Raw genomic sequence first — 13,325 nt, 5'->3', positions numbered from 1 at the left:
TTTGGAGAGCCTGAAATTCTTCAGGGTTGTCTGAGATTATTTTTTCTCTATATTAAATTAAAAAATTTTTCTTCTTATTCCTTCCAAGTTTTTTTAGCTTTATTGAGGTATAATTGACAAAACTGTAATATATTTAAAGTATACAATGTGCTGATTTGATATAATACACATTGTGAAGGGATTCCCACAATCCAGTTAATTAACACATCCGTCACCTCACATATTTACCTTTTTAGTTTCGCGAGAATGCCTAAGATCTACTGTCTTAGCAAATTTCAGTTTATCAACCATAGTCCCCACGCTCTACATTAGATCCTCAGATCTTATTCCTAATATTATCCATTTGACTCGGTTAAGGTATTGATGCCGATAAGCCTAGATGATAAAACTGAGGAAGAGAGCGGTAGTTGCTTATATGATACCTACCGCATCTTCCTAGACCCTCGTGCTGGAACTTGCTAAGTGTACCCAGATGTCCATTCTCTCCCGGCCTTCCTGGCAGCTAGGTGTGAACCTGTTTGCCCTGAACATTGTCTGTTTCTCTTTTTCTGTGGGCTGGAAATTGCAACTGCCAGTGATGAGCCAGCTGTGGTTATGTGGACAAAGGCAAGACCCTATGGGATGGTTGAGCAACCAGACAGAAGGAACTTGGGCCCCTCAAGACCTTGTGGGGAAAAAACAGCCTACTGCTCTGGACCGTCTCTCCCTCTGGACTGTCATGTGGGAGAGAAATGAACTTCCACTATGAGTCTCATAGTTAAAGCAGCTTGGCCTACACCTTAATTAATATTCCTCCTTCACTCCTCTCCATGTCTCTTTCCAGCAGTGTTCTTCAGCATTCAGCAGTTGCCCCATCCCTCCTTTTTCCTTTCTGCCTTTATTTTTTTTTCTCTCCCCAGCTTGGCCATATTCTTTCGGTCTCCTCCCCACATCCAGAACATCTTCGCTTATCTTTGTTTCCTTTGTTTTCATTCCTTTGTTTTCTTTAGAGCCCTGGCAAGTGAGCCCTCACAATGTTACCGATTCCCAGGGTTCTGTCCTTGACCTCGCTCTTCTCTCCTCTCCACGCTCTATGTGCTTTCCTTGGTCAATCTCATCTACTTTCTCAGTTTTTATCCCATCTGATGGCATCAGATCTGCATCTCCAGCTTGACCTCTTTCTTGAGCTTCAGATTGATGAGGCATCTTCCTGTTGGGTACCACTTCTTTAGTGTTCCAAAGGTCACCCTAGGGATGCTGTGTTGCACACCTCCAGGGGGCTCCAAGTTCTGGGTCACCTCAGTTCAACATATACATATCAGGTAGGAGGTTTGCAATGGTACATAGCAGAAAACCCAACTCGAAGTGGATTAAGCAATAAGGAAATGTATTGGCTCATCTAGGAGGATAGGTGGAGCTTTTGGGTGGCTTGATCCAGTGGTTCAATGAGTTCATCCAAGGCCCAAGTTTTTCTATCTCTCCATTATACTCTCCTCCCAGAATTGGCTTAGCCCAAGCCTCCTGAGTTGGAGGAGTGCTGTCGGTAGCAATCAGGACTACGTGTTTCCTTGTTCTCATCAGGAGAGATCTCCTTTCCCAAAACGGTGGAAGAAAGATTCTTCCCTATGGTCTGGAGTGAGTCAACTGATGGTCTCTACGCCAATAAAATCACAAGGGGAATGCTATGTGCTCATTAGCTTAGCCCTATGCTCCACACCAGTCATTGGCAAGGGGGATTATTATGGGATGGGCTTATTATGGTTGGGTTATATGATTGGGTCCACCCTGGATCTGGAGTAAATTCCTCAGACTTCATTTGTGTGACAGGTGGCAGAGGGGCTGAGTAGATGTTGGGCAGTCAATTACAATGTCAACCCCGATGTCAAAAGCTAAACTCATCATGTCTACTCATTCCCCTCAACCCCAACTTCTCTTCTGTATTTTCTATTTCAGTGAATTGTCCCACTATTAACTCAACCACTTTAACCAGAAGCCAGATCATCCTCGCCGTTCTCTCTGTTGCCCCCACTCAGTGATTTATTTCATCACCAAGACCCAGCACTTCTATCATTTGTGGCCCTGTCTCATATCTACCGTCACCAATCTGACAGCTTCCTATTTGATTGCCTTTCTCTAGCCCCAAGACCCTCCAACCTACTCTTGCTGCAGCTACCAGAATGAGTTTTCTAAAATGCAAATCTGGTCTTTTTTTGTCACCCCCTTTGCTGAAATCCTTCCCTGGCTTCATATCATTTACAGGATAAAATCAACCTCTCCTCAGTGGTTGAGGGCTAAGCAGGATTTAGAGAGCTTTATCTTGGCTATGAAGGGACCACAGCTAATACTGATACATAGTAGTGTCAGTAAATGTTTGTTGGCTTAGACAGGATGCTGTGTGGTGTGCTTGCTTGTGTCTAAGGGTCCGATGAGAGGGAGGGTGACTTAGGCCGTGAGCCTGGGTATAGGGAGGAAGCAATATGAGGTAGACAGAAGTTTGACGAAGTTCAGAATTTTATACTGAGTGGTGGGTTTTTCCGCTTTTAACTGTAGTCTGGTGCTTACAAAGTTTTAATTTAGAAGTTAGACAGCTGGGGTTAAGTTCAAATCCTGATGTTGCTCTTTGCCACCTTGGGCCAGTTGTTGAACTCCCTAGACTCAATACCTTCCTCTGCAAATGAAGAGAATAAAATTGCTCACCTCAAAGGTTTGTTGGGAGAATTTGATGAGCTGATGCCCATAAAGCACTTGGAACACAGTAAATGTGTGGTAAATGCTGGTTGTTCTTGTTATTACTTAATTGAAAGCTAATATATATTAGTAATATTTAAAACAGATTAAAAGATGTTTTATTAGTACAAACTTATTGTATAAGGAGATGAATTAATATTTTCTCTCAAATACAAACACAAGTTTTCCTATTGATCGTCCTCAATGTGTTAAAATTTGGGATGGGACATCTTTAAGTGTGAATTTTTTTATATCACTAATTTAAAGGTTTAAAATCCATAAAAAATGAAATTAAAAGCAAACATTTAGGGAATGCCTGGAGCACTTCTGAGGAATGCTGGGGTCCACTGAACATCGTTTAAAAACGGTGGGTCGGGCTTCCCTGGTGGCACAGTGGTTGAGAGTCCACCTGCTGATGCAGGGGACACGGGTTCGTGCCCCTGTCTGGGAAGATCCCACATGCCGCGGAGCGGCTGGGCCCGTGAGCCATGGCTGCTGAGCCTGCGCGTCCGGAGCCTGTGCTCCGCAACCGGAGAGGCCGCAACAGTGAGAGGCCCGCGTACCGCAAAAACAAACAAACAAACAAACAAAAACGGTGGGTCTAGCCCTGCACTGTGCAACACAGGAGCCACTGGCCACATGTGGCTATTGAGTTCCTGAAGTCGGCCAGTCCAAGCTGAGATGGACCATAAGTGTAAAATACACATGGGACTGCAAAGACTTAGTACAAAAAAATAATGTAAAATCTTATGAATAAGTTTTTCTGTTTGATTACATGTTGAAATTGTACTTGGGATACGTTCGGTTAAATAAATATATTATTAATATTAATTTCACCTGTTTCTTTTTACTTTTTAAAATGTGGCTACTAGAAAATTTAACAATAGATATATGGCTCGCATTCTATTTCTACTGAAGAAGGCTGATCTAGACTTTCTCTAGCATTACCCCCCTTTCCACTCTGGAAGTCACTGCTGCTCTGTCTCTTTGCTGTCTTTGACTCGTTTCAAAGATCCTAGCCTCAACTTCTTGCTCTGCACATCTTGGAGGTGACCCTTGGCCAGGGGGCCGCGATTCCGCTCTGGGTGGTCTGTGAGTTCTCAATTAGAACGCCCTTGGTCCTCTTGCTCTGCACATCTTGGAGGTGACCCTTGGCCAGGGGGCCGCGATCCCTCTCCAGGGGTCTGTGAGTTCTCAGTTAGAACGCCCTTGGTCCACGCTGCGCCTCCAGTGGGTGGAGCTGAGATTCAGGAGCATAGCCTGAGGTCCCTAGAGACTGCATTAGGGCCAGTCCCTGCGTGTACAGCTCAGCAGAGTCTTCGGCTGAGTGGGGCAGCTAGGTGCTGGGCAAAGCGTACTACCTGTGTCACTGGGGGACGCTGCTCCCCCACACACCTGCTCTTGGATTTCTGCACCACGGTGGTTACCAGTGTAACAGTGAGCGATGGCGAGAACACAGGCTTTGGAGTCCAAGAGGCTCTCATTTCAGCTCCACCTTACTAGCTGTTCTTGTTTCTTTTTTTTTTTTTGTGGTACGCGGGCCTCTCACTGTTGTGGCCTCTCCCGCTGCGGAGCACAGGCTCCGGACGTGCAGGCTCAGCGGCCACGGCTCACGGGCCCAGCCGCTCCGCGGCATGTGGGATCTTCCCGGACCAGGGCACGAACCTGTGTCCCCTGCATCGGCAGGCGGACTCTCAACCACTGTGCCACCAGGGAAGATCTGTTCTTGTTTCTTGATCTCTTTGTGCCTCAGTTTCCTCTTCTGGGGGCGATACCAACTTCTGAGAACTATTGGTAGACCTAAATGGGATCATGCGTGTAAACTGCCTAGCCCAGTGTCCGGCATATGTGTAGGCACTCAGTGATCTTACTTCTTCTCCCCACCCCATTCCCCGTGCTTGGTGGGTCATAGGTTTTGGTAAAGGATAAAGGAAGAGCAGGCAGACAGAGAGGGTTCAGAACAGAAAGGTGAAGGTCACCAGAGGAAAACTTCCCAGATGCCCATTTTTGCCCAGGGTTAGCCCTGAGGGAGGAGACAGGGCTGGGGCTGCTCGGAGCTCCAGGTTAATGAAGAACTGGAGCCCACTCTGCTACTGTCACCATTGATTTTTTGTTCCCGGCACCTTGCAAGCTGCCCCAGGAGTCAATGTCGGGAAGGTGAAAACAAATTTCTAAAATTAGCCCAGAATATACTGAAAGAAAAAAACCTTTTTGCACGACAAATTGTAATGAAGCAAATGCCAGATATCATAATGGGGAACTCAGGGGACAGGCAGCACTCCCCCAGCTCACTGCTTCGGCAACGGAGGGGACTCAGTCCCTGTATGTAACCATCCCATCTGCTGGGCAGTGCACGCAACCCATCAACAGGCAGACGCACACACAGCGCATCCTGGCGCCTTGTGGGTCATATTACGCAGCCATTAAACAAGCAAGAAAAGATGGTACAGCTCAGAGCTGAATTTGGGATGGTGGGGAGGAGGGGCATGCATTTGTACTCTGCTGGTGGTCCTAGAAATCAGTCCGTCTTGCCAGAGGGCTCATAAGGGCCAGGAAACCATTTAGAGTTTTGGCCAGGTTACTCTGCTGGGCAGGGTCGAATGTGACCATTTGCACCGGGTTGGGAATCCCAGCCATGACAGTTTTTGCTCACTTTTCCTGACGATGTGTCTGAGGCCCATAAACCTTACTATCTGAAATGAGCGCTCTCACTGAAGCCCAAACACCAGTGTGTCTTATTTTGCAGGCTTCCCACATCCCCCACCACTGACAAGCTATAAGAAGACAGGAAATAAACAATGTATTTCAGGAGAACCATTCTGTGCTGGGAGACAGCCTCCTGGGACCCATCACCCAGACTGTGGTGTTGTATTGAGAGAGCTTCAGGAAAGTGTGTGTGAAGTGGGAGGTCATTTATCCTGGCTCTTGTGACTCAGAGATGATATAAATGAGTTGAAGAATAACTCTGTGGATCTCGCATTCTCAGTTGACTCTGGGACGTTCTAGGACCACTTAGCTCTGAGTTAGAATGCTCTTGGTCTGTCGTCTGCTAGCTATGGAACTAGGAATCACTACAACGCGTAGCAGCTGGAAGAACTCGAGTGTACGGTCCCAAATCTGCCAGAGGAGCTAGTCACCAATTGGGCAAAGACATCCAACAATTTTCTTTTGCAAAGTAGAGTCCAGGGAAATAACCAAGAAGGAAAACAAATGTTTGAATACCCATGTTTGTAGCTATGTTTCACAACATATTCACAATACATTGTAAATGTAAAATATTGTAAATGACCAAATGCACAACTTCTGGGTCTTGGTTAAGTGGCATGGTGACATCATGGTGTGCTATGTGGGGGGGGGGGGTCTCAAGGTGAAGCAACTAGGGTGGGGTGTTATAACCTGAAAGGAGTGCAGAGTGATCTGGGACTGCAGCTGGGTTAAATGAGGGCATGGACATTGGAAGAAATGAGTCGTGATGAAAATAATCAGGACTTTATAGACATTGATTATAAATTCCACATACTTCCGGAAGGACCCTTTTTGGTAATCTGGTCTAACACTTCATCTCACTAATTGATTAATTCAATAGATAATGTTTTTTTGAGCATCTATTATAATCTGGCTATGTGCTAAGGATCTGGGGAAATAATGTTGAGTAAACCCCCAAATCCTGAACCTCGTGGCCTTCAAAGTTGAGGGCACAACCCCTTCTATATGGCTCTCAGAACCAGTGACCACCTAACATTTGCTGGGTTAACTGCCCCATCACTGGCTGGGAGCAGCAAGGCGCCTCTCTTGTTCCTTCCACATTAGAGCTGCCTCTGCCCTCTGGATTCACACTACAGAGGTCCCTTCCTCCTCCAGGCTAACCCATGTGTTTTCAAGATGGGAGAGGGTATTTAAAAGCTCCAATCCCAGTGTGCTTGCTCTGGTCACACCCGGGGGAAAGGTGTTTTCAGAGCTGCCTTAGCTGTCTTGTCCAGGACTGCGGATGGCCTCGCTGTGCGGAATTGTTCTCTGGGCCCCCGGCCATGGGCTTTCTTCCCCAAAGGAGATTTTTCCCAAAGCATGACAGACTCTTTGGCTGGCCTAACACGAGCTGGCACCCAAGGAGCTGTTTAGGCTGTTCGGTTCTTGATGAGAAGGAGCTGAAATCGAGTTCCCTGGTGGTGGGCTGGATGAGGTGGGAGGATGACTAATTTTTTGACGTCACCCTGTGCTAACTTTCCCAGTTTCCCCCCGCGACCCAATCTCACGTTCTTTGATTTCTCCAAATCTGAGAGTCAAACTTTCTTCAACTTTTATGACAGAGGGACTTCATTCTGGTGTCTGGGATTCTGAAATTCAGTCCCAATCGTTCCAACGTTCAGTCCCAGTGGCCCCTTCCCAAATTCTCCCAAGCAGACTAGGGACTCTTAGTCAATTAGAACCGCTGGCAGCAGGTCCTGACATTGAGGATTCCCGGGGTGGGTCTGTGGGTGATGCCTCATGCTCAGCAGTACTTGCAATGTTTGCAGGGAATTTGTCTGTCTGTTTGCAGCCTCCTTTTCCTGGTCTAATGTATCCAGTTAATCCTGCCGCTGCTGTTCACTAACCCTTGGGCAAGTTGCCTGGCCTCTCTGAACCTTGTCTGTAAACAGGTGGAGAAAACAATGGTATCTGTCTGATAGGGAGCTATAAGATATTGGAACTACTAAATGAGACGACCAATGAAAAGAACTTAGCACACTTCCAGGCACACCGCAAGCACTCAGAGTGTTACTCTTACCTTTTATCACTAAGTTGCCCTGTGTTAAAGGGAGGCACCAAGAACTAGCCTCAAGAACCCAGGCGTGATCGTGCCTGGGACTTCTTTCTCCAACTTTTTAGACACTAGATTCCACATATCTGAAGATTGCATTAGTCTTCTGAAACCTCCAAAAACTTTACACACTTACTGAGACCTCCCCCTATACACAAGTCACCCTAACACCATCCAGAAGCTGCCAGTTCACACTTCAGTGAACTTGGTGTGCATCTTTCCACAGCTTTTTTTTTTAATCCTTTGAAAAACAATTGGCTCCAACTGCACGTGTTGCTTTGTAATCTACTATTTTTCATTTAATATTTTCCCATGACATTTAGTATATTCTCATGCCATTATTATTGTTAATAGGTATATTGTTGTCACTTCTACAGAGGAACCGTATCTACTGGACCACGATTGTTTCCACTGTTGTGCTCTTATAAACAATGCTGTGATAAACATTCTGGATTATTCTCTTAGTGTCACAGCCATGTTGACTGTGTTGACTAAAGCTCAAGTTTTATTAAAACCTGCCACTGTTCAGTCCCATTTCTGTCCTGTCCACCTCCATCCTGTCCCTGAGCAGTTATTGTTTTGAAGCCAAGTTCAGGACCTAACATTTATCCCTGTTTTATTTTATCTTATTAGATTCAGCCCATCAGTCCAGCCTGTCTAGAGCCATCTGGATCCTGTTGATGTTTTTGCAATCTGCCTATCTTTTTTTTTTGCGGTACGCGGGCCTCTCACTGTTGTGGCCTCTCCCGTTGCGGAGCACAGGCTCCGGACGCGCAGGCTCAGTGGCCATGGCTCACGGGCCCAGCCGCTCCGCGGCATGTGGGATCTTCCCGACCTGTGTCCCCTGCATCGGCAGGTGGACTCTCAACCACTGCGCCACCAGGGAAGCCCCACTGCCTATCTTTTTGCTTTTCTTTTTCTGAAATCAATGACAAATTTGGTGAAGAGGCCTATTATATATTCAACTAAGTCATTAATAAAAATGTTGTATAGGTCAGAGTCAAGGACAGAACTCTGTGGCTGGCCAGCAGAGAACTTCTTCCAGGTTTGACCAGCACTCCTGGTGTTCAGCAAGTTATAAATGCTCCTAAATGAACCAGCATTCAGCTCACATCCTCCTGTAAATTTATAATAAAGTTCATAAAACAAAGTTGGACCAGATGGTCTCAACATCCAGGCTCACTCAAGGAGAACCATCCTCAGAACCAGAAGCAGGTTCTGGATGGAGAATTGGGCTCCTATTGTTCCTGTTTTAACTGGGGCACTTGGCCACCTGGTCTACCCACTGTTTTCTCGGTGACCCAGGCTGAGGGCTCTCCGGGGTTACTGTCTCCCCCATCACTCAGGGAGGGCCCTGGGGAAATGGCTGACAATACCAGCTGAGCCCGAGTAGGAGTGAAATCTGATGCTGAAGGAACCCAGCTGGGGAGTAGCACCTCTGGGTGCTGCATCGGAGCTTCAGCCCTCACCCCACATGCTGCACTGAGTGACAGACACCATGGGTACAGGAAACCACCAGCGCCAGGCTTTTACCATCTGCGGGAGCAACCTGGCATTGATAGGGTACATCAGGGCCTGGCAGAAAGCACAGCCTCCAGGTTAGGTATGTATCAGTTATGTGACTATGGACAAGTCCCTTCCCTTCCTCTGAGCTTTGGAGTCCTTTTCTGTTAAATGGGGATAAACACTCTTTACCTTATAAGGGCTGCTATGTGAATTTAACAAGATAAAGTAGAAATAGCACATATGGTACAGTAGAGGCAGATTGGTGACTCATGTGCTGGATTTGGCCAGCCAATGTGTTTTGTTTGGCCTCATAGCATATTAAAAAACTCTGAGTCAGTCTCCAAAAATCAGGGGATTTCACTTACAACTCTGGATGCTGACTTCTCTTGAAAAACTGGAAGGTCTAGCAAGGTTGAGCCCGTATTCTCAGCTTCCTGCACGTGGCAGCAGTGTGGTAGACCACTAGTGACTGCTCCCTGTGGACAGCCGCCCTTTCCACTTGTCGTGATCTCCTCCACTCAGATGCACATGCCTGGGCACTTATGCCCAGCTGGCTCGAGCTGCTCTCCTTGCAGGCCTGGGTCCTGGCAGCAGCTGAGTGCCTCACCCTGGTGGCAGGTGGAAAGTGCGGGCTCGGGAATCGAACTGTTTAGCCTTCGTGTGACCCCTCAGTGGCTCCTTTTGCATCAAACTGGCATAATAATCGTGGCTTACAAAGGTCGTGTCTGTTGTGGCTCTTGGTTGGTGCCCCGAGGAGTGGTGTAGCCTGTGTGACCACCCATGGTGGCCTTAGCTGGGAGACCAATGGGAAACTGGTGGGAACAGGGGGAGTTCCAAAGTGCAGGGAAGCTGCAAGCCCCGCAGCCGTCTCACAGATGCATCCTTCAATCACTGAGGCCATGGAAAACCATTCCGAGGAGAAAGGATGTCCACAGATAAAGATGCCCAGGAAGTAGGGGAAGATGTTGCCTGTCACCGAGGCACCCAGTCCCTGTGTTACCATGTCCTTCAGTTTCCTCGGCCCACTTCTCTCCACGGGTCCCCATGGCTCACGTCTTTCCCCCACTGTTCTGTCTCCTCCTCTATTCAGCGTATTAGGGGCTCGTGCAGGTGGATTTTCTGAGAAACCAGAGCCATCCACTGTGGACCTCGGAGGGAACAGAGTCTCACCAGGCCACAGGTAGCGAGCAGCTGGGAAATCAGAGCTTTTCCACTGTCATCCTGAAAAACTTGCTGGAGCTACAGGGCAGGCAGCCCAGTGCAGTGCTCTCAGGGAGAATAGTGAGTGGAGTTAATCATCGCGTCTGCCTGTCCAGTGATTTGAAAGTGCTGGGCTGGTGAACAGCTGGCTTCTGCCTGCGAGGTTTTGGCCCAGAGTTCTCACCTGTTGCACCAGTTTGTACTGAATCCCCTCTGGCTGTGTGTATCAGCAGATTTCAAAGCTGCCTCCCATCTCTGCACTCCAGTCCCCGCTGGAGACCTCCCTCCTCTGGGGGGTGGTGTTTAATGAACCCTGATGGGCACAGCTGTTGGAGCCACTGGGATTTGATGTCTGCCTGCCGTGCAAGCCTTTCCCACTTTCTTGTGGACACCAACTCTACACCCCCGATTTATTCTTTTCCCCCTGCAGAGAGTGAAGACCGTCAGACTTGCGTTCCCTATCTCAACGTTTCTCTATAAATTTGCCCAATGCCTTCTTTTCCCCTCCTACCTCACAGTCCAATAGTTCAGGTCAGCATCAGTGTACTCCTACTATGTGCCTGCACTGGGGACGGCACTGTGCAGATGGCAAGGTCTCCATTCTCCTCTCCAAGGGTATCCCCCCTGCTGCCCCCCGCATCCTCCTGCAGGGCCAGTTGCACACTGTGCTCTAGATGGGGATTGGTAAACTATGGCCCAGGGCCAAATCCAGCTCACCACCTGTTTTTATAAATAAAGTTTTATTGGAACACAGCCACGCTTATTTGTTTACGCATTGTCCGTGCTGCCTTTGCGCTACAATGGCATTTTGGTGGTTGTGACACAGGCTGTAGGGCCTGCAAAGCTGAAAATATTTACTCTCTGGCCTTGTACAGGAAAAGTTTGCAGATCCCTGGCTTAGATCTGGTGCCCTCCTGCCTCCCCCTCCCCCAGAAACTCAAGCTGTGAACGATCCCTGCATCTTCTGTGCCTGCAGCCTCTCCATCTCCAGGAGAAGCTTCTCTCTGGTCCAGGCTGTTTGCCTGTATCGTACAAAACCTCCGTCTCTCCGTCCATTGCCAGAATTCCTGGAGGACTTGTCTACACTTACTGTCTCCACCGTCTCCCTGTGTTGATCTTTTCAGGCACTGATGCCCACTCTCTGGATGGAGCCTGGGAGCAGTGGGAGGGGCCTGCTGAGACTCCTCCCCCAGCCTCCCACCCCTCTTGCTTCCAGTCCCGCTATGCTCACCAATGATGTGGGGAGCTGGGAAGGATGCAGGGTCATGAAGAGGAAACAACATAGGCTGGGGTATCAGACAAGCCTGGGGGACCCTGCCACTTACTAGACCGTGACCTCAGATTGGTCCCGTCACCTCATCGACTGTCTCAGTTTTCTCACCTCCGCAGTGGGGTTGAGATGACCTCCCTCTTGATCACTGTGATGATGCAGGTGCTCAGCGCCGTGTACCCAGGAAGGATGCTCCGCTCCCTTTCTCAGTCTTTTTTTTTTTTTTTTTTTTGTGGTACGCGGGCCTCTCACTGTTGTGGCCTCTCCCGCTGTGGAGCACAGGCTCCGAACGCACAGGCTCAGCGGCCATGGCTCACGGGCCCAGCCACTCCGCGGCATGTGGGATCTTCCCAGACTGGGGCACGAACCCGTGTCCCCTGCATCGGCAGGTGGACTCTCAACCACTGCGCCACCAGGGAAGCTCCCTTTCTCAGTCTTGTAGGGGAGCCCATCCTCCTGCCTGCTGGAGGATGACAGAGGCCAGGCAGAATGCTGCAGAAGCTCAGAGACAGAGGAGGCAGCGACCCACGGCCTGGCCAGTTTTGGACTCTGGATTCCCTCTACCTGCCCCTCCCCAAGCTGCTCCTTTCTCCCCCTTAGACGGGGCTGTGTGTGAGTGTACCCAGCCGATCGCGGGCTACAGAAGGCAGCAGCCACGAGGCTGAGGGACTGTCAGAGGCACAGATGCTGGGACCTGGCAGAGGAGACCAGGCCCGTTGCTATGGAGAGAGAAATGTTATGCAGTTAACTTGTTTGACTGGCGGCCTTGAGAAATACCCTTGTCCCTCTGGGGCCTCAGAGCCATCCATCACTCCAGAAAGGCTCCTTTCATGATGAGGGTTATCTATTTGGCTAATAAAACCACAATCCCAATCCCTTACATACAGACAGGCCTTCCCTTTTTATTCATTTTATGGAGCCCTCTTTAGTTTATAAGGAGCCTGAGGCTCCATTCTGTTCATCTCTGACTCTGCCACTGAGACAGGCATTTCGGGGACATGCTCTATGCCAGGCACGGAGAGCAAGAGATGAGCCAGCACGGCCCTTGGCTTGCAGGCGCTCCTAATCCCTGCAAGATGAGCAGGAGGGGAAGGAGAAGCTTCTGAGTGGAGAGGGGGTGGAGGTGGCCTTGGACAGGAGGAGGGACACCCCCATCTGAGATGGGAAGAGAGAGGCAAAGAAGGATGAAATTACAGGAGGTGCACGACGGGAGCTAAAGACAATTATGCATCTGCTGTGACCCAGGCACTGGTCCAGGCATTCGGCATACATCGATTCATTTATCATGAAAACGGAATTCTTTGGTTGCAAGTGACAGAATCACAATGCACACTGGCTTAGACAAAGAGATGGTTGTTGGCTCAGGTGTCCAAATCACAGGAGGGGCTGTGTTGACAGGGTATCCAGAGTCTCCTTTTTGTGCTCCCAGCCTCCCCCTTGTGTCTCTCTGGGAAAAATTTTTGCTCTTTTCCTTGGCTGTAGTTTGAAACATCCCAGGGAAGATCTCTGATTGGTTCAGACCAAGTCATGTAACTACCCCCTGACATTCACTGTGGCCAAGGGGAGGGTCATGTCAGAAGGTGGCTGGCAGCTCCCATTCCACCAAATATTAGAACTGGGATGTGAAGGTGGTGTAACTGTTTTTCAGAGGAATGGTGGTGGTGGGCTTGGTAGCAAAGAAATAGCCCAGACAGCCATCTTAGATTTTTTTTTCTGTTATTCACTTAACAAAATTTGATGAACACCAGGCATTGTTTTACCATTGCAGGTTACTGTGAGCAAGACACAGTCCCTGCTCTCTTGGAGCTTACAATTTTGTGAGAGAGATAGGCAATAAACAAGTAA

This window comes from Stenella coeruleoalba, assembly GCF_951394435.1.
Source record: "Stenella coeruleoalba genome assembly, chromosome: 1".
Taxonomy (NCBI): domain Eukaryota; kingdom Metazoa; phylum Chordata; class Mammalia; order Artiodactyla; family Delphinidae; genus Stenella; species Stenella coeruleoalba.
The sequence above is the reverse complement of the archived record's forward strand: the minus strand, read 5'-3'. Positions refer to the sequence as shown.